General features: G+C 44.8%; 5 non-coding genes across 5 annotated transcripts; 3 read left to right on the top strand and 2 right to left on the bottom strand.

The window, feature by feature from the left end:
• Positions 1–1,236: 1,236 nt before the first annotated feature.
• TRNAL-UAG lies at positions 1,237–1,318 on the bottom strand. Its single transcript has one exon. It is a non-coding gene; the product is annotated as a tRNA-Leu (tRNA).
• A 9,088-nt stretch (positions 1,319–10,406) lies between these two features.
• Positions 10,407–10,479, top strand: TRNAT-UGU. The gene has a single exon. It is a non-coding gene; the product is annotated as a tRNA-Thr (tRNA).
• A 328-nt stretch (positions 10,480–10,807) lies between these two features.
• On the top strand, positions 10,808–10,879 carry TRNAP-AGG. The gene has a single exon. It is a non-coding gene; the product is annotated as a tRNA-Pro (tRNA).
• A 3,402-nt stretch (positions 10,880–14,281) lies between these two features.
• TRNAL-AAG lies at positions 14,282–14,363 on the bottom strand. The gene has a single exon. It is a non-coding gene; the product is annotated as a tRNA-Leu (tRNA).
• A 916-nt stretch (positions 14,364–15,279) lies between these two features.
• TRNAP-AGG lies at positions 15,280–15,351 on the top strand. Its single transcript has one exon. It is a non-coding gene; the product is annotated as a tRNA-Pro (tRNA).
• Positions 15,352–21,623: the final 6,272 nt, after the last annotated feature.

The following is a 21,623-nucleotide window of genomic DNA, read 5'->3' as shown; positions in this document are numbered from 1 at the left end:
ACACCAAGAATAAACCCTAATGTAAACTATGGACTTTAGAGGTTTGTTTTGTTGTTTTTGTAAAGACCTCAGGGGCCTAAGGTGGGTAAAAAATGAAAGGAACTGGTCTGGAGGAGTCATCAAAGTGAAATGGGAGTGGGTCTGGGAGGACACAGAAGAAGCTTTTGATTGAGGAGGGGGAAAGACATAAAAAGGAAGGCAGAATTAAAAAGTGTCATTAAAAAATCCCTAGACCTTGGTTCCTGCACAGAGTCCTAGTCTACTGCTCTGTTCCTTTCATTCGTTCCTCAAGGCACTGCAGGGAAATTTGTACCTCCTTGAGAGAGCTGTACAGCCAAATCTGTGAGCACTGCAGTGGGGTAACGGGCTGACTCGGCTGAGAAGCGCGGTGGGACAACCATTCTAATAGGGCACCACTAAATAGACCCTGAGTTTACCCGCTCCTCTTTCCCACACTGAGTTAGGTTCTGCACAGGTATTGTAGTTGGGTTGCTCAGAGACCTGGACAGTCTCCAAGATAAGTGAATTCACTTGTGGAAGGGGCAGAGCAGTGGCTAAGCCAACATTCACAGCACACCCCACTGGGCCAGACGCACGGAGTCAGCCAAGAATCAGCTTTGAAATGTTTTGGAATCACAAACCCACCTGCAAAGTCAAATTCAAAAGAACCGTTTACCTGCCCTACTCCACCCCCATGCCTGAGTGACATCTGGAAGCCTGGTAGGAAGTGGCTTTCTGCCTTCATTCATTCATCATATTCAATTACAAAAGTAATGTGATTAAAAGCAAAATCGGGTCTCTGCAGCTTACTTCGCGATCACAGAACTGCAGCTCCTAAACCAGTGTGGGCGTCGGGCTGATGGAGGCTGCGGGGCACTTTCTAGGAAGCCTTCCCTACTGGATGGTGCCTAAGCCAGGTCATGAGAATGATTCAATGTGAGCATGGGTTTTAGAAGAGGAGGACCGAAAGAATTCCCCATTGCGGGAACACAAAAACTTGGACACAATGAAAAGTCGAGTGGGGTGCATACAGCTAGTTTCGGCACGGGATGTCAGGAGGAATCCGAGGTAACCCGACTTGATATTCGGTAATACGTATTTCTCGGGCAGCGGGAGGACGGAGAGCGGGTACTGATGGAAGTTCCGGGGTAATTCTTGCTGGAAGAAAGAAGATCGCTTGGGATTTAATCGGAGTTTCTGTATTACTTCGGATTTACAGCTAGACTAAAACACGGTTGGCAGTGATGGGATTCGAACCCACGCCCCCGAAGAGACTGGAGCCTAAATCCAGCGCCTTAGACCGCTCGGCCACACTACCGCATGCGATTACAATTTTTCATCCTTGAGCTGTTTACTACCGACCCCAGGCTCAACATTCTGAATTTTCTTCATGGTTAGTCGGGTCTCCTTCACTGTTTTCATTTACACCTAGGGTTCTGAGCAAACTTGGAGAGAGTAGAAACCATCGCATTCTCACAGGCCTGGGAAGTGAGCTAGAAAGTGGTCAATGATATTAGCGTGAATATCCTTTGAAGACTTCCGCCTTTTCTTTAACCTAGGCAATTCCACGCCGAAAGGGAAAAGCAAAAAACAAAAAACAAAACCCCATTTCACTGGCGACTTATTGCAAGTGATTACAGAAGACTGAATAAGGAACTCCTCGCTGTTGGGTCGTTGGTCTGTGGCTGTGAAACTCACAGTGCGAATGGAGCCGGAGATCCCCTTCCGTTGACAGATCTGGTAAGCCTGTCACCGATAAAAAAGAAAATCCTTGATCGCATCCCCTGCAGGTTCAGTCAGAATGGAGAGATTGGGTCTAATTTTTTTGAAAATAGCACTCTGGGGTAGACCCATGCGTATGTAGCCTCTGAACCATTTCCCTTATGTAGGGACCAGGGTGACTGCCAGAGGGAGGTTACATCCAAGAAAGTTCCCACACCGGAAAGGAGTGGGTCCCGGGTTTCCCTGGGGTCCTGGATCCACTAGGCTCCATATCGTTTCTTTCGAATGGAGTAGAGGGAAGGCTAAGTAAAGTTGCAGAAGTGATCCCGGGGATCTCCAGCACCCAAGTGGGATCTCGTACCCGTCAATGACCTCTAGTAGGCGCTAAAAGTCCTGAGTTACACGTTACATATATTCTTTGCTGTTTCTGATTGACCATGTCTGGGTCTCCGGATGCAGAAATTCTCCTAGGAGTCTAATTAAAGTTTCCTAACTTCCTAACTCTTACTCTCCTCCTCGATCACTCATAAAAAACACCCTGCTCTTGCCTCCCCTTGCCCAAGGGCTCTCCGAAGTCCTTCCGTGGTGGCTTGAGGGGTCGGGGTCAGGGGTGCTTAGAGAGAGGCAAAATTGTTCTTCACTGGATCTTCACGGGGCGAAGGTCCTGCTAGTTCCCGTCTTTGCTTCCAGGAAGGGAGTGGGGGCCGATGAACAGAAAAGAAGTACTAGAAAAGCTGCTTGGAAATAGGGCTCAGGGAGCACCGGATGAATTTAGGACCGAGGCCGGGAAGTGGGAGTGGCGAGTGGGAGAAGGCTGGGGCCGGTTTAGGAAGGGGCTCCCAGGGTCCGAGGCCGGAGGCGGGCTCTCCTCGGGCTCCCCATCAACCCTCCACCCCCTCCAGTCCCGGCTGCCCTCTGAACCAAGTCCCCTCCACCCCGCCCCCGTCTCACCCCCGCCCACACCGGGTTATGCCCACCCTGGTCGCTCCGCTTCGTCCTCTCGTTCCCTCCCTCTGGTCCCAGTTGATAGGCAATCTGAGCTCCCGGGGCAGAGCTGGATGTCTACCCTTGGGCTCCAACTAAGTTCTCTTTCTCTCCAGAAGCTACCGGAGTCAGGAGCGAGGCGCACGCTCGGAGATGGTTAGCGGCGAAGACCAGCTAGTTTAGCGGAATGGGCAAAGGTGTGGTTTCTATGTTCCACATCACTGGAGATGGAGGGGTTCAAGTAGCCATCGCCAGCCCCTTTGGCTGAAGGGTACGACTTCTGAGAAACTTCACTTTGTGTTTTCACACTTTTTGAGAATCCTCAGATAAAAGCGAATGTGAGCTTATTGCCTCCAGCAGTACACGCAAGTCTTTGCAACACGCCACAGCAATGGAAAGACTGATGCTAATCTCAAATTGGAGAGAACCTAGAAATCCTGTGCAACCACACACGTTTTGTGCATAAGATGAGGAAGCATCAATTTGAAAGACAGAAAAGGCCTGGGGCTCTTTATTCCTTGAAAGGAGGTAGGGAGTGGATGGTAGGAGAGAGAACAAGTATTGATATTTAAAATATCAATATTTATTGAACTATTTTGTCTAGTACTGAACCAGGCAAGAGACTCGGGGTCTATGGGTTGGTCTTGGGAAGGCTCATACTGATGAGATGATGAAATGAGATTATATAGTCATATTTAAGTCTCTGTTAGTGCTAATTTGATAAACATGCACATTTAAGTAAACCACAGTTTCTGTAAATGTTTTGACTTCTTTTTAAAAATACAGATTCAAAAAACTACGAGATTCTCATAAGGTGGAAGTGACCTGAGCCCTTGATTTTTGTGTGTTTTTTTTTTTTTTTTAGTGCTAGGTCAGGCAGTAAAAGGAACCAGCTAACAAGAAAGAACCTGGTCATTATAGCAGAGCTCCTTTTGATCCCAGGGGGCTGCATGTTCAGGCTCCACAAACTGACAGACTTCAAAGCACTTTCTTATCAGGACAAAGTACCACACTCTCATATCCCAGGCTGAGTCTCCTTTACTAACCAGCGTGCCTGGCTTCCCCTATTCAATCACCTGATGTTGCTTGAGCACTCACTGCCTGTCTTGAACTTACTGGATCCTTCATTGGGGGAGGATCCTTGATCCATTCCCCACAGAAATGGACCACCCATTGGGTTACACAGAGACCTGAAAGCCAGAAGTCTCAGCTTTCCTAGAGGAGTGCCAACCTTGCCAAATACTTAATTGTCCATTATCTGAAGACATTTGGAGTGATGCCTGATAAAGATAAAATGTGCTGTGTTTGTCTGGCACATGCCTGTTCCTTCAGTTTTCAGTGTGGGATACTAGTATTTTAGGCTCTAGCATTCTGCAATATTACTGGAGAATTTAACCTTAGATTTCCTGCTATCTATACCTTGGCAATAGTCCAGGTGATGAAAATGTATATAAAAGCAGGAAATTTACCTCAAAGTCTTGATGCTCAAAGTGTAGTCTAAGGACCAGCAGCATCAGCATCTCCTGGTAATTGATTAGAAATGCAGAATCTCAGGACTATGAATTGGCATCTTAACAAATTCCTCAAAGGTTAGAGAATTTTTACAAGTACTCTATGTTTCAATCTATGTTTCAACTGTCCTATGCTCAAATAGGGCATTTGAAAGTTTCCACCAGACTTGCACTACGTTGCAATACCTCAACAGGCATCTCCTAAAAATAAGAATTAAGAATAGAAACATAGGGTTTCCCTGGTGGCACAGTGGTTGAGAGTCTGCCTGCCGATACAGGAGACACGGGGTTGTGCCCCGGTCCCGGAAGATCCCACATGCCCCGGAGCGGCTGGGCCCGTGAGCCATGGCCGCTGGGCTTGCGCACCCGGAGCCTGTGCTCTGCAACGGGACAGGCTGCAATAGTGAGAGGCCCGCGTACTGCAAAAAAAAAAAAAAAAAGAATAGAAACATAACTTCACTACCATATTACACCTAACAACATTTATAATAACTCTATGTAATCAAATTTCCCCAATTGGCTCCCTCCAATTATTTTTTAATCTAGGTTCAAACAATATTTCTCATTGCATGTAGTTTTAATGTTTCTTTAGTCTCTTTTAATCTAGAAAATTCCCCTCCTCTCAGCCTCTCTTTTTTCATGGCAGTTGTCTTATAGGAGGTCTCTCTGTAAATCTCTCTCCCTAGCTCCAGTAGAGAGCCATCCAGGTATTGGTCTGGCTCCTTTCTGCATGTACTATAAAAATCTCACTAAAAATTAAATACGGTAAATAATATGTTCCTTTTGATGGATGTATCAGATAGTCTTTTCAGCATTTATTGAGCCCCTACTTAAATACTTAGCTTTTTTGTGGTCTCATATGTTTATCACATTGACCATAACACTAATGCAAAGTACTGCGACGTATTTATACTTATGAATTTTCTAAAATAACTGTTCAAAGAAAAAGGAGAGAAGGGAAAGGAAATCCCTTCCCTTATTTTCAACAGGGAAAATTAAGCCTCTTACTTTAAATTTTTATTTGTCCTTACAATGTTTACTGGAGTTTATGGAAGAGGTGGGACAAAAGGGAGCAATCTCACCAGATTGATTGCCTCTGCAAGCTTCAGGTGAAAAGAAATGCAACCCTGAACTAGGGCATGGTCAGCAGAATGGAAAGATGAAGCTTATGAGACATTCTTTATTCTTTGTTTCTGTTCATCCTGCTGGTAGCAATAACATCCTTCCCCTGCCCTGACTCAGTCCCTGCAAAATATTATAATAGTCTGGCTGCTTTGGGTTTAAGAAGATCAAGTCTGATGTACATTTGATTTTATTCTTTGATGTCTCTACTACCTTTCCCAGCTTCTGATTCCAATACAGCAGAGTACCAAGTGCTCAAGTCTTGGTCAGCTTGGGCACACAAGAGTGATTATAATGGATTTAGGCACTTAGAATTAGGCTAGTGGGGAACATCTACCAAGAGGCATTTTTGAAACTGAGAAATAGGATCTTCCTTTGGCCCTTCAAGGTAGCACACAACCCACAGATAAATCTGCACTCACCATTTCGTCAGGTTTGGGGAGGTGCAGAAAATAAACAAGTTTACATCCCTGCTTGTAGGGAGCTTGCCATTGAATAAAAGAAGATACCTCCTTCTCCTTCTGTAATACATACAATATAAATCTAGAAGAATGAATATGCACGCGCACACACACACACACACACAGTGGTTAGGTGGCAACACAAGTAGTGACTGAGGGTTGCCATAGTGAGCGCAGCCTCAGTTTCCCAAGGGTGAGAGGTCTGTGGAAACCGAAGAAAATAAATTTAAGAAAGCACAAATTGAGGCAAGTACAACTTTTTTTTTTTTGGCTAAAGTTTTACAAAGCCATGTTCCTTGATATTTTAGATAAATAATCTATGTACCTTAGAAATCAGTCTGCCTATCCACAGATGTACTTGGATGTTGCTAAGGTGAATAATTGACTGGGCTCTGGTAATTGTGCCTACTTTTCTATATTAATCCTTGACTTTTTAAGGTACTTTATGGTCAATGAAGCTGAAAATTACAGGGTCTTCACCCAACGAGATCAAGGAGGTCTCTTCACAGATGTAGAGAACAAATGTATGGACACCAAGGGGGGAAAGTGGCAGGGAGAGGGTGGTGGTGTGATGAATTGGGAGATTGGGATTGACATATATATACTAGTATGTATAAAATGGATAACTAATAAGAACCTGCTGTATAAAAAAATAAATAAAATAAAATTCCCCCCCCAAAAAAGAGGAGGTCTCTTTCATGAACAAAAGCTTCTTGAGTGGTACACAATGCATTTTCATGCAAATAGATAAAATAATCTTATTAGACTTCATTCTTTCTGCTTGGGTAATTAAAAATTTAATTTTTCCTACAGCCTAGACATCTGTCCTGGAAAATTATTGGGTTCCTCAGAGTATTAAAAATCTGTGAGGTAGTGTTTCTGACAAAAATATGTAAGCTGAATCCAGTCATGAAGAAATCATCAAAGTCAAATGTTAAATTGAATCTAATATATGGAAATAATCAGACAAATCTAGAATGTGAGACCTCCTGTAAGACAACTGCCATGAAAAAAGAAAGGCTGAGCGAAGGGGAATTTTCTAGACTTAAAGAGACTTTAAAACTAAACACAATGAGAAATATGGTTTGAATATAGATTTTTTAAAAAAAATTAGAGGGAACCAATTGGGGAAATTTGAAAATAGGGACTGTTAGATTACATAGAGTTATTATAAATGTTGTTAGGTGTGATATGGTACTGAAGTTATGCTTCTATTCTTAATTCTTATTTTGGGAGATGCCTGTTGAGGTATTTAGGTATGAAGGATCATAGATATTAGATACAAAACAAACAAGGTTATTATCCCTGTTTCTTGGGAGCTTGCACTTGAGTAAAAGAAAATATCTTCTCCTTTTGTAATAATACAATATAAACTTAAAAGAATGAATGTGCATACACACACACACTATGGCAACACAAGTAGTAAATGTGGCAACTGTTTATAATTAGTGATTCTAAATTAGGGGTATACAGGTATTACTGTACTGTTTTTTTCAACTTTCCTCTAGTGGCAGATTGAATATACAAATGGACAAAGGTCAGACCATATATAACAATGGAACTCTGGCCCACAGCCTGCAGAAATCAGCTCAGGAAACCAATCCATTATCTACCAGCTCAGGAAGCCAGCCTACCATCTTTAAGTCAGACTTGTAGGAACTCTGACCACTATGTCTAGTAAGAGTCCGGGAAGCCAAACAATAAGCCCTGTAACAGCTCCAAATGGCCAGGAATTGATTAGTAACAGCCTTCCTGATACTAGTCCCTGCTTCCAACTTAGGATCAACCAGACAAAGTCAAATATGCATCCCGAACCAATCACATAGGATACCTGGCTTCTAGTTAACCCACCTGCAGCTTCCCTAGGCCAGCAGCCTCCAATCAGGGCACCTGAGTGTGGGAAGCAGTCAGCCTTGAGAGCAGGCTGCGGATGTGCCAGGCATGCCGCCGCTGCTCGAGGGGACTGTCCCTACTTGTTCCCCTCCTTGTTCCATTCCATGGGAGATAAATCACCAGGGCCCAGAGATCAGAGAGGATGTAAAATGAGACAAGCAAAGCTGTCTGCCCCCTGCACGTGCAGGTTATTTTTGATGATTCTGGGTTTATGGGTTTTCTCCCAGGGAAGTTAACCTTGAGCCGAGACAGTCTTCAGATAATGTAAACCACCGTCTGGCAACCTTCCCTTTTCTAGTCTATATAATCTGCAACTGTAGCACAATAAAATTTGCCTTGCAACCATCAGTTGTCTTGGTCCTTCTGACCCCATTCGTCGGTGCTGTTTCAGTTCCTCACCGCTTCCCTACCGGCTCTGGTCGGTTTGGTCTTCTTCGTCTGGCTGGTCCGCGGCACCTGAGCCTTCCCTTTTTCCTCTATAACGCTTTTTCACTCCTGAGTCTACCTTTGAGTGTCTGCCAAAACGCAAGTAATGGTGGCTGACTCCCTCGCAACAGCAAGCTCTGAATAAATAGCCTTTGCTTGTTCTCATTTAGTTGGTCTTCATTTATTTCCACTCTAGGGTTAAAATTCTGCAAAAAAAAAAAAAAAAAAAAAAAGTTGAGGGGAAATGGAAGAAATACAAACAAAAAAGTAATGAAAAATATTCCTGAGATCTCTACTAGAGTCAAGTTGTTTCAGAGACGAGCTTCTGATATCCAGAGCACACTGGGACATGTCCATATTTGATATTGCTCTCTGGGTCTAATAAACTAGTGGGAAGGACTCTTGGAACCTTCTAGAATCAGACAGGCCAACCAAAGTGAGCAGTGGGCAGTGGCTGGGAGAATGAGGGAGATTGACCTAAGGTCGTGGACAACCTTCAGGGATAGGAGATAGGTGGAATAGAAGTAAGCTTGCTGAATTGTGACAGGTGAGGATGAGGAAACAGATTCTAGCAAAAGGTCCAAGGAGCCAAGACTACAACCAGAGAATAACGAGTAAAGAGAGGAGGAGAAACAGCATGGGGGAGGGGATGAGAGAGCTGCGGGGGACAGAGTTTTGACTCTAGCAATTTTGCAGAAGGCCTGTCTCTTCAAAAATAGTAACGATAATAAAGATGATTGATAATAATGAACCTTGTTTACAGAACTAGGTCGCTGTGACTCTGCAAGGCTGAAAAACTGCCCCAGGTGTTCTCTGACCACTACACCACATACTCAGTTTAACACTCACCAACATAACACAACGCCTGTGATTCAGAGTGTTGATTCGATATTCCTGCTGTTTCCTTAAGGATTATGATGTCTGTCTTCAGGTTCAAAGAGGTTATCATGCTGAGCACCTTGGAGGTTTCCTCCAGTAAAATGCCTTGTGTAGGCAAATGGGGTACAGCAACCTGATTCTTGATTCTCACGGGCACAGCAGTCAGTTAAAACAAAGCCTCGTAGTTCCATTGGGTGGAGGGTTGGGGGAGTGGAGGATATTGCCTGGTGTAGAAAGACTGAAGGTTGAACACCAAGGGAGTGTTGGGAGGAGCAGTTCTTGTCAAGCCACAGAAGATCTATTACATTCTTGGCCCTGGGCAGTTGTACACCTTCATCTCACCTTAGGACAACAGTGTGATGCTTCCCCATGACTCATCCCTGAACCTAGACTATCTGCCATAAAGGCCTTACTTAATCTGTCTAAATAGGGAATTTCTCTTCCTTATAAATTTGTAAGGTCAGTGTCACCATGTTTTACATTTATGCAACGAAAATGAAAGGAGACAATGAGCCATGAGCTTTCAGATTTCTTACAGACTTCATGATTTTTGACAAATGACATTAAAAAATAGTGAGTGCGCTAGCAGGCCTGTGGTCAGAGGATCTAAACCTTACTAAACAGAAGTGGTTCGCTTCTTGGGCTTGTGTGAATCAGTGCCTTTTCCCCAGTGTTCTAGTCTATGACTATATTTGCAGTAAGAAATAGGTACAAGATTTTTTGTACCTATTTAAATAAATAAAATTTTAGTTCCTGTTTACTAGCTTACAAAAACAGGGTCTCTAAAAAGTGAAAACACAATCCTTTAAAAAAAATTGTATTATTTTCAAACCAAAGATATATGTAAATCCATATGTCTTTAAGGAAGGATTAAAATCTTCCTCCCCAGCACCTCTTTTCCATGCTTGCTCCTAACCCTGGACCTTTGTTTGAGAGGGAGGTATTAATTCCAATACACAAGGGTATGGGGCTCTGTTCAGAAAGGACAAAACCGCGTGGTAAACCTCTTCTCACCTGCTCCGCAGATTTTACCACTATATTAAGGGAAGAGAGTGCACCATAACCCCCCTGCCCATCAGATAACCTCTATATGCGCCTCTTAATTCTCAGGTGGGTCTCCCGTGTGCCCAGGTATCTAGAGTTCTTGTATTATGCATCCTTTCTGGGCACCAGAGGCGCAGACGTCGATGTCTCAGCAGAGTATCAAGATAAGGGACTAGAAGACAGTCTAGTAGTGGCTCTGCTCCAAGTGGAGCCTTTTCGAGAGGTTGACAGGACATGGAAAAATTTCAGTTTTGTAGAATGTCTTGGATTTTTGCCTGGGTCAAAATTCTATTTCATTTGACAGATGCCAGGCGTACTGAATACATCTATAATATGGAAAATACAGAAGAGCACCTCGGGCGGAGGCTCCATAGCTCAGGGGTTAGAGCACTGGTCTTGTAAACCAGGGGTCGCGAGTTCAAATCTCGCTGGGGCCTTCTGGATCATTTTTCCCTCCGAGGCCTCAAAGCGGCAGGGGCCGAAAGACTGTGCCAACGCGGCGGTGCTCGGCAGATACCACCTCTCCTCGGCAGCGCCTGAGAGGATGTTCAGGCAAAATGGACGCATAATAGTTCCCTTGCTGCTCACCCGGTCTGGATCCACCATAGCTGCTGATAAATGCCTCTCAGCGGCGTGAGGCTTGTGCAAGCTGGCGTAACAAACACGCATTCCTGCCAGTAGAAGGCTCTCAGATTCACATTTCTTTGAAAAACGCCTAGTGACGTGAGTGAGCCTTGGGGCCGAATTAAAAATCGGGAAAAGGGTGGCTCGTTGGTCTAGGGGTATGATTCTCGCTTAGGGTGCGAGAGGTCCCGGGTTCAAATCCCGGACGAGCCCCGTTTTCCTGCTTCTAATAAATAACGTATTTCATTTCTAATAAACAACTTATTTAATATACGTCTGTTACAGCATTTTGTTTACTCTGCTTTGAAAAGTTGAGCAAAGGCCCCCGAGGATGTGAAATAGCAAAGTTAGGGACAGCTCCAAGTTATCTATTGAATTCTGTCTGACGAAGCGGTTCGCCACTCTCCCCGGCGGGTAGGCGGACGTGGCAGTTTCGAGAGCGGGTAAGTCTCTTGACCTCTCAGTGCATCGGCTGTGGAATGGAAATGGTAACACTTTCCCTTTCCCTGCCTACCTCCAGGGACCCCGTTCAGTAAAATAAAATAGTGTTTGGGAGACTGCTTGGCAACTTCAAATAGTGCTAAATACGGGGGTCTGTTCCCCATCCCCCCCGCCCCCCCTCCCCAAGGGAACTGGGATCTCAAACATACTAACATAATCACCATTTTATGAGTGTGATAATTATCGTTTAAAGGAGTTTTTATGTATTATCATATAGTGTCGTGTCTTTTCTTTCTCCTCCCCCCCCCACCTCCGCCTCTTTTAAAAAAACAAACACTCCTGTTGAGTAGGGAACGAATTCTGTTAACTCTAGCAGAGCAGCAGAGAAAGGAGGGAATGTAAATCCCCAAAGGCAAATTTTAAAGGCTAAATTTTTAAAAAATGTTTTGTGGACCCTTATCAACTTTCTTTATTAAGTGAATAACTATTACAGAAAAGAATAACTCCTTTAGAAGTGAACTATATCCCCTTCCTGCAGCCAGTTCACCGACATCCACACTCATATTCTCTGTCTTCCCTCCTGTTTCAAGGCTCATCTTTGTCATCTCCTATTTAAGGCAACTCCTTCACCTTCTCATCAGATGAATCCCCTTTGCTCTCCCTTACTCAAGGGCTTGATTTCTGCAATCAACATTCCCTGCTACAGCCCCTAACACACAACAACTATTTGTCCCAGTGTGCAAGATCATTCCCATCAGCATACAAACATAGCATCTCCAAGTCCTTCAAGATCATAATCAGACTTTTATCTCCACCACTCCACGGAGATCACTCTTGTCAAGGTCACTAATGACTTTGTTTCCAAATCTAAAGGTTAGTTCTCACTCTTCATCATACTTGACTTCCCAGCAGCATAGGGATACTATACTCATTTCAGGAGGCTACTTTTTAGTCTCTTTTGCTGGCCCCTGCTTTCCTGAACTGTCAATTTACAGATGTCTTCTTGTCTTCCTTTTTGGATCAGTCTACATATACTCATCCAATCATTTGGCTTTAAATACCGTCTCTATACTGATGATCCTTAAATTTGTATCATAAGACTTGACCTAGGTTTGTACATATAGTCACCTGCTTGCCCCACATGAATGAGTTATAGGTATCTGAAATTTACCATGTCTCAACTGCTACTCCTGATCTCCTGCCACTCCTCTTCCAACTGCCCTTCCACCACCATCCATGTCTCAGAAAATAGATCCATCATTCGTCCAGTTCCCCTATACATTACATCCAATCTACCAACAAAGCCTATTGGGTGTACCTTCATCCATTTCCCAACACATTCACTGCTAGTACCCTAGTCCTAGTCTCCTTCATCTTTTGACTGTACTCACACAATAGCCTTCTAACTCATCTTCCTACTTCCTCTCTACTCCCTACTCTAGAGAGCAGCCAGAATTATCCTATTAAAATACAAGCCAAAAAAAAAATCTCTTCAGTTCAAAAACATCCAGTAACTTCTCACACATAGAATATAATCCGTTGCATGTTCTGGCCCTGACTATCCCACTGAACCCAGCTCCAATCCCCTCCTCCTCCTTCTCACTCGTTCTTCTGGCTACACTGGTCTTCTTACTATTCCTCAAATACATGGACCTTGTTTCCTATTATGGACCTTTCACTTGCTGTTTCCTCTTTCTGGAATATTATTCCTTCAGATATTCCTTCTGTGCTCAAACGCCACCTCTTTAGAGACATCTTCCTTGACCACTCTTTCCAAAATAGCCCCCAATTATCACTAGCCCCTGTACAAATCTATTTTTCTACACAGCATTTATCACTACTTGACACATTTATATACATTTAATTATTTCTTTTTTTCTTCTCTTTCCTCCCCTCTCAGGATGTAAGCTCAACAAGAGAAAAGATTTTGTTATGCTCGCTGCAGTACCCTCAGCACTTAGCCCTGTGTACACGTATAGTAGGTGATTAATAATGAATGAATGAATGAATGAATATTGCCATATTCCTGGGTGCACCTAATGGCTTCCAGAAGCCACAATTAAACAGCATTTATTTTTGGCTTTTGTAGACTCAGATTGGAATCTTCCCAAAGGACAGGAACCATGGTTTTGGTTTACAATACAAATGGAGAGCCTAAATCAGTCTTCGTCTCTCCACTTTGGCCCAAGTACCCAATTCAGACTTCTCCTCAATAAAAAACTACTAAACTGCTTATCTGTGGGTAGCAGAATGACACATATCTATATTGATAATTACAGGACTTTCACATTTCTACATTTTTACTGTAGCTTTCTGTGGACAATTTGATCTTTTATTATCTAATCTTTAGTGGAATTTCAACCCAGATGGGAGAAAAGGAAGAGATAGCCCTGTGGTCTGAAATGTGGCAAAAGGTGTGTTTAAGCAATGAAAACACTTAACATTTTTTGATTGCCAAACTGTTCTAAGCACCTTACATGTGCAAACTAAGTTTTATAACATTTCCATGAGGAATCTCCACATTACACATGAAGAAACTGAGGCACGCAGAAGATAAGCAATTTGCCTAAGGCCACACAGCTAGTAGTGTGAGAATAGGACTCTGGTGGTCTAACAGCAGCAGCGGAGCCCAGCGTTTCCACACCCTCACCACATCACTACACTGCCTTCCTTTACACTGCCTTTGTTGTGTGCGTGATGATGTCTTACAATGTTCTGAGACCGTTTTCAAATAGTATGGCTTACTTTTCCAATGTGCTTTGTGAGCTTCCCTTGCGGGCAGGCATCGTGTTTTATTCATTTTTTCTGTACCCCCCCAACAGTAGAGCAGTGCCAATAACAATAAAAGTGCTCATAATATACCCTTTGGCTGAGTGAAGAAAGGCAAAGCAAAGCTTACAGGTTTATATTAAAGTCCTAGCACCTTACCAACGGGAAACCATGGATTCAAAGGCATTATTATGACCTTACGATGGTGTTAATATCTATCATTAAAGAACTTTGCCTTATGAAAGACTCAGAAACATGAGAAGTCGCAAAACACTGCAAACCCAGATTCTCTATCAAGTATAGACAAGCGGTTGGACAAGAGAGGAAAGTAAATAAACTCTGTCTTTAAGTGGCAGGACCAGCGCATTCATGGCTGTGACACCCAAGAGTGTTACAAAAACCACTTGGCAGCGGTGGGATTCGAACCCACGCCCCCGAAGAGACTGGAGCCTTAATCCAGCGCCTTAGACCGCTCGGCCACGCTACCTCGCGATAAATGCTTGCGAAGCATTTCCTGTACCCTCCACTCTCCTCCCCTTCACGCCACATGGTTCATATATTTATCCTTTTAGGAGGCTCTTCGTATCTCTTTTTTCCCCCTTTCTTCCCGATTTGTTGTGCTTTCTTTCTTCTTTGTAGCCACATTGCTTGAGATTGATGGAAAGAGTCGTATTACACAAGCGCAGGGAGTCTCGAGTGACCCAACAACCTTTGTTAGCTCTAACGGGTACGGAGCGCCTACCTAGGCTGGTCACCCGGGAAAGTCGGGGTCCTCTCGGGCCTCGGGCGGGCTCTCCACGGAGGGCGCCACACGGCGAGAGCTTTCGCTACTTGAGATGCTGAGTCTGGGGTCCTGCGGAGAGAAGGCGCCTGGATCTTCCCGGAGGAAACACGGAAGCTCACCGGGCGGTGAGTTCCATAGCATGTAAGGCAGGGCCAGAGACGTCCCAGCCTGGCCGAGCCCAGGAACAGGTCAGTAATGTGCCGAAGCCAGAAGTCTCCGGAATTGGGCCCAGCTTTCCGGCCGACAGCGGGCAGAGAGGTCGGTACCGGTCAGGGAGACGCCCTGCTGGGAACGCGGGTCTTCTCCCCTCCCCAGTGCCACGGGATCACCCCTCAGCCTGTGACTGTTCCTGATGAGATTGCCTGCCATCATTCCCGCAGCACCTTTGGCCCACTCGGAAGCGAAAATATGCAGCGCAATTAATGTTGATCCTGAATCTTTTTTCCTAAAAAAGATGTGTGGCACTGCATTCGGAAATTTGGACGAGAGCGTGCAGTGATTTGTTCCTCCACTAGGTGTCATCCATGCCCACAGTTAGTTAGTAAAAGAAGAGTTTACAACCATGGACGCGGCGAAAAGTTTCCATACTAAAGTTTAGAAATGGAAACGCGATTTGCGTGGCTCGTTGGTCTAGGGGTATGATTCTCGCTTAGGGTGCGAGAGGTCCCGGGTTCAAATCCCGGACGAGCCCTACTTTTCCTAGCCAGCGGTCTTGGTCTTGGTCTTTTCCTTACCTCCCATGAAGCCTCTGATTTATTGATGTTAAACACCATCACATTAAGCAAGCACCCTATGTAGCTACTATTACAGTATGAACACCAGTTTATAATCCACCATTGCAGATTTATATGTATCTTTAGACCAATGTTCCTTGTATTATTAATTCACGAGGATAAATGACAGATGTTATTAGGTATATTTCATACAGTATTTCTTCTACGAAATCATTATTTCTAAAGTCAACCATCATTTCTCTTTTGTAGTTTTTTTTGTTATTAGCCACGAATTGTTCCTTCAGGACTTAGGGAGGTGTATTTTATATTAACAGCTTCGCATAACCCTCAATTTTCCTCCACTGTAAGCCTGGGGGCCCACTGGGTGCTGGGACCTCCGCAGGTCAGCAAGTGCGACGACGTGTCTCATCAAAAAAAGCCTGGACTCCCTCCCTCAGTCTAGCCTAACATTCCAGGGCCCTTGGGTGTGTGCGTCGGGGTACGGGAGTCGCTGGTAACGCAGCACCCAGGGAGTGAACTTCTCAACAGGGACGCTCAAGCCTGCCTGCAGATGAGGCTTAACCTGTAAAACGATTTAACCATTCACTGCGGTGTCCAACACCGAACCAATTACATTGGAGTCTTTGAGGATGGGGTCCCCACATGGTTATGCCCTTCACCCCTACTCGCTCCCTACCTGCTGGGTATGCAGTGTTCACATCCTCTTATTTCAGTCTGATGTGCCCTGACTCACCTGATGAACAAGACCCAGAAACCACAGGTATTTTTCACCTCACTCTTAATTATTCTCCTGAGTATTTAACTTCTAGTACCTCTTCAGACATATGGAAGAACTGTGAAACAAATAATCTTGGAATCATCTTTTAGTGCTTCCTCTTATAACCTTCGGTCAGTCCTGTAACAAATGATGTTGGCTGTACTTTTAGAATATTTCCAGAGTCCAAACACCTCTCACCACCTCCTCCACCACCTTTGTAATCCAAGGCACAACGACCTCTCCCCTGCACTAGTGCAGTAGCCCCTTAGCAAGCCTCCCTGGTTGGCCCTGGTGTCTATTCTCAACATAGCACAGATGCAACCAAGTAGGACCCTATGGGACCTTCCCGGGACAGGCCTTCCCCCATATCCTCTGCTTTAGCTCCTCTCTGAAATACCTAGATAACAGTATTTGATGCACATTTCCAGAGTTGTTTCCAGAGTTGTTTTACAGATGTGAAACCGCACCCCCAAATGGAAGATGTTAACTACTTGATGGTCATGAGCACACAGCCCCAGGCCTCCTGGAGCCTAAGGACTGATAATGTTAACCCCTGTGACACCGCTCTGTTTCCACACCATCAGCCAATCAGAGAACTGTGCATGAGCTGATCACGTACCCTGCGACCACCCTCCCTCACCTGGCTTTCAAAAATCCTTTGCCGAAACCCTTCAGAGAACTCGGATTTTTTAGAGCAAGAGCCAGCCGGCTCCTTGCGTGGCCCTGCAATAAACCTTTCTCTTGCTCCAAACTCCGACATTTCAGTTTGTCTGGCCTCACTGTGCATTGGGCACATGAACTTGTGCTAACATTGGGCACATGAACTTGTCCTATTAAAGCCTAGGACAGAGCTGATCATTGCTCTGCTTAAAATCCTTTGATGCATCTCCATTTCATTTCATATAATATTAAAACTCCTTGCCATGGCTTTAAAAATCTCTACATGACTTCGCCATTTCTTGGACTCCCCTCACTTTTTTGACCTCATCTCCTACCGTCTCTCCCTTTGTCAGCTGTCTTCCCACTACATTAGCCTCTAGTACTCCTCAGAGATTCCCACCTCAGTAACTTTGCACATGCTCTTCTCTCTGCTTTGAATCTTATCCGCTTCATATCTGCATGGCTCTGACCACTGTGCATGAAATAGCACCCCTTTGCTCTCTACTCCCCCTTCTCTACTTTAATTTTCTTCTTTGCACGTACCACCACCTGACTTCTGCTGCTGCTCCCGCTTTGTTGAATTCTCCCTCCCCAACCACGAGAATGGAAGCTCCGCAAGAACAGGACATCGTTGTTGCTGTTGTTTTTTTTACTGCCAAAGCCTCCTGTTCAGAGGCTGGAACAGTTCTTAACACCTAATAAATACTTGTTTAATGAATTGTGTGAATTGTTTTATTTTACTTATTTATTTATTTATTGCCACAGAGCAGAGTCCTAACCACTGGAAGTCAGGGAATTCTCTGTGTGAATTGTTTTAAATCAAAAAGGAATCCCGGATCCTGGACACAGAGGGGAATAAGGAGCATGGAGGTATTGGGGACTTGAATAGAGGGCTCTTGCAGTATGGGTTAGCCACTGTGTGTGCCACCCTCTGGGAAAGGCTGAGGGAGGGCCATGCCTGAAATATATCTCTAGCAGCTCTCCTTCTCGGCCACAGTATGGACCTGTGAATGCTTTACAGAAGGGTTGAAAAGTTCTCCCAACTGGACATAAAGAAAGGCACAAAGTAGGCTCTCGCAGCTGTAAGTTGCATATCAGCACCATTGACTTCTGTTGCAAACTTTCTCCAGGCAGAGATGCTGAAGTACAGGGCTGCTTCAGGCTTCCATGGCTTTGGGCAAATTCTGAACCAGATAGTGTTTTGAGGTCACTCTGTAGGGTTGCATTTAGCCATTCTGTAAAAGTATGTAAAACAAGTGACTTAACAAGATGAGGAACAAAAGTCCATAAAAGGGAGACTGCAGAGGAGAGGAAAAAAGTTAGGGAAGGAGGTGTATAACCCAGCAGGACTTCATCAGCTTCACTTGACCAGGTTTTGTGATGAGGGATCACTCTGAGTATGAGTCCTAAGGAGACATTGCTCACATGTGGGGAGAATGCCGGCAGGAGTATATGAAACAGGGGGTGAAAAGCTGTTGATGGTCACAAAGTACATGTGAATAGGCAGTGTCTCTGCTGCTCTCAGGAGCTATGACCGCAAGTTGAAATCTGCCCCCTTGTGGACAAACAAAATATTACCACGGGTCTTCCCTTTAAGGTCTTGCAGATTAAAAATTAATTCCTAGGGACCTCATTACTTTTTGCTGATCCTTCCATGTGCATTACAGGCAGGTGGAACTTATAGGGGAGAGAGCTGTGTTATTGTCCGGGGAGATGGTGTTCATGGGATTAAGCTGAACTACTTATTAAAGTAGATGGCATCCCATGGCTATAGAGGGAAAGCAGAAAACAGAGCTAGCATCCACTAGCAAAGCTCTTGAGTTGCTTTCAACAGCTAAAGGTGAGAGTTAAGAGTGACAATCACAGATTTAAAGTCTTCAGGTAGAAGTGAATCAACACTTTTCTTTCCTTTTATTGATCTTTCTGATCTTATGTCCATATGGTGCTACAGGGTCCCACCAAAAGTATCAAAAAGGATTGTTAAGTTTTGCAAAGGATAGCTTTTTGATACTATTGTTAAAGAACAAAATCTAGTTCTTTTAGGACATTTACTCATGGATTCTTCCATTCAATCAGTATTTAAAGAGTATTTTTTGAGCAAACATTTGTTGAACATTTGTTGTATTCCAGGCACTATGCTTGGAGCAGAGATTACTTCAGGGAACCAGACAGATGTGGTTTCTGCCCTCATGAAACAATCAAATAGTTTTTCAAGAACCAAGAAATACAGTTAATTTATTATGCTAGTGATAAGGGCCACAAAGGAAAAGTACAGAGTGTGACACAAGCAAAACAGAGGCTGTTCACTTCCCCTGGGGTTTCTGGGAAGGCTTGTCTAAGGAAAGGAGGCACACACAGGATTTAAGCAGGTAGAATGGGGAGGGGTGAATGGAGTAAGGAACATAATGAGGAAACTAGGTGTTAAAACCTTGAGTTGGGAGGAAGCCTGATGAGTTCAGGGGACTGAAAAGGGGAGTGTAAGGAGATAGACAGAGAGAGGAAGGGTGGTTTGGGTGAGGCTCCCTTGCAAGGCCTGGTAGGCAGCGGTAGGGACTGTGGTCATTATTTTAAGACTTACGGGAAAAAAAAAAAGACTTATGAAAAGCTATTGACACCGTTTAGGTGGGTGTGTGGGTGGAGAGCACAGGCACAGAACTAGATTTGTGTTTTACAAAGATTACTGTGATATAGTAGGGTTTGCACAAAAAGCCATGGGGACCCCTGTTTCAGCTTTCTAATAAGCAAGCACAGAGCCCTGCATCAGGGAAGGTTACGACCGAATGTGTGTTATCCACTCTAAAATTGTTCTCTGTTTTTATCTTGTGCATTCCACCAACTCTGCCAGCTCCCAGAGCCACTTCCACAAAGGAAGTCAGTGAGGCCCGTGGAATGCAGGTCAGGGTCACAGAGCTAGTTAGTGGCAAAGTCAGTATGAAGATAGGAACCTCGCTTTCATGACTCCCAGACCACCGCTCATTTTGTTCTAGCTGGAGACTTTTGAAAAGGAAGGGTGTTTTTTTGTTGGTGGTGGGTTTGCGGAGCACAGGCTCCGGATGCGCAGGCTCAGCGGCCATGGCTCACGGGCCCAGCCGCTCCGCGGCATGTGGGATCTTCCCGAACCGGGACACGAACCCGTGTCCCCTGCATCGGCAGGCGGACTCTCAACCACTGCGCCACCAGGGAAGCCCTGTTTGCTTATTTTTTATTGCATCTGGGTTCTTTAGGGCCTTGGTGATTATTTGCTGGTTAGCCATCATTCATTCATCTGCTTTCAAGGAATCTTATCTGATTTTCAGGGAAGCTGGAACTGGCCCCCAAGAGGAGAGCAGAGCTGGGAATGGCAGGACAGCTGTGAATGTGCTTGGAGGTGCTGTAGGGGAAAGCTGGGTTAATGCTCCTTCCTCGATGAGGATTCAGAGGAAACTGTTGAGGGCTCAGCCTGGGGACACACATAAGAAGCCAGGTATGCTATGATCAAAGCATTCTCAGAAGTAGGAAACTGAAGGGCCTACCAAGCAGCTGTTTGATATGGTTACGGCAACCTGACCTCCCCTGGCCTATCACCTGGTGGCTGTCATTTGTGGAATACAAGTAAAATCACACACACACACACATACAGAAAAGACTTGGTTTGCCCCCAAGGGAGTACAGGACCTCTCTCCTCCTGTGTGAATAGCCTGGGGCTGTACCTGCAAGGCTGAGGTTGATGACAGCCTCTGATTCAGAACATGTCCTGCCCAAATCAGGAGCAGCTCGTTCTTGGATATATGCAAGCTCCAGTCTGTCTACCTCACCTGGACAGAGACACAGAGGTAGTGGGAGGGCAGCTGGAAGAGCGCCCAGAGCGCCTTGTGAAGGTATTGCATGACTCTTGCTATTAACAGCTTGTCTAGCAAACTGCTCTGCAGGTGCCAAGGGTAGCCAATCAACTCCCCCAGAACAGGGGTGCTTCATGCCTTTTTTTTTTTTTTTTGCAATAGTTAGTGTCTTTGATTTAGGGAGGGAGGTGGGGGGAAATAGAAGTGGTAGCCAGAGAATCGTCATCTTAAGAGGATAGTCACTGAGGTCATTTAAATGTAGTTCAAAGCCTTCGTTTGTGACAGCAGAAAGGTAGATAGTCAAATTCTTCCTTCATTCTTTTCTACCACCTCCATTTTAGAGATAAAGGAACTGGGACTCTGAGAAGTGACATGGCTTTCCCAAGATCACACAGCTAGTTAGTGGCAAAAGAAAAAGATCTAAAATCCTTTACCCTTTTTTGATCTCCTGTGAGTACCAGGCAGTGTGCTAGTGCAAGCAAGTACATCGTTCTGGCTCTCCAGTGACACACTGGCACAGGGGACAGGAGGCCAAATACACCCTTTGCCATTACCACACAGTAATCACTAATGCTAAGTTGTGTACAGGAAGCCTGAAGGAAGGCTTCATATGGAGACTCAAGGAGAAGATGGAGGTTGTTAATTCAAAGAAGGATTCCTGGAGGAACGGATAAAGTCCCATGCCCTTTGCACAGCAGTCAGAGATATTTCTTGATACATGGGCTTACATCGAATGCCTGAGAGTTTGTGGGAACCAGCACGAATTTCCTCATGGGCAAGCTCCACTTCCAAGGTTAGAAAGAAGCTTGAGCTATCTATCTTCTGACTGTTGTCCACACCAGGGTAGTAGATGAAGATAGTTTGGGGGGCTTCTTATTGAAACTGAACAGGGAGGAAGGAGAGCAGATCTCAACCCAGAGGTACTTCCAAACTTCTGTCTTAAGAGTGGTGCTGGGGGTTTCCCTGGTGGCGCAGTGGTTGAGAGCCCGCCTGC

Source organism: Monodon monoceros, unplaced genomic scaffold (assembly GCF_005190385.1).
Source record: "Monodon monoceros isolate NGI ecotype Baffin Bay Population unplaced genomic scaffold, NGI_Narwhal_1 Super_Scaffold_21, whole genome shotgun sequence".
In the NCBI taxonomy this organism is placed as follows: domain Eukaryota; kingdom Metazoa; phylum Chordata; class Mammalia; order Artiodactyla; family Monodontidae; genus Monodon; species Monodon monoceros.
This window is presented reverse-complemented; position numbering and strand designations above follow the sequence as displayed.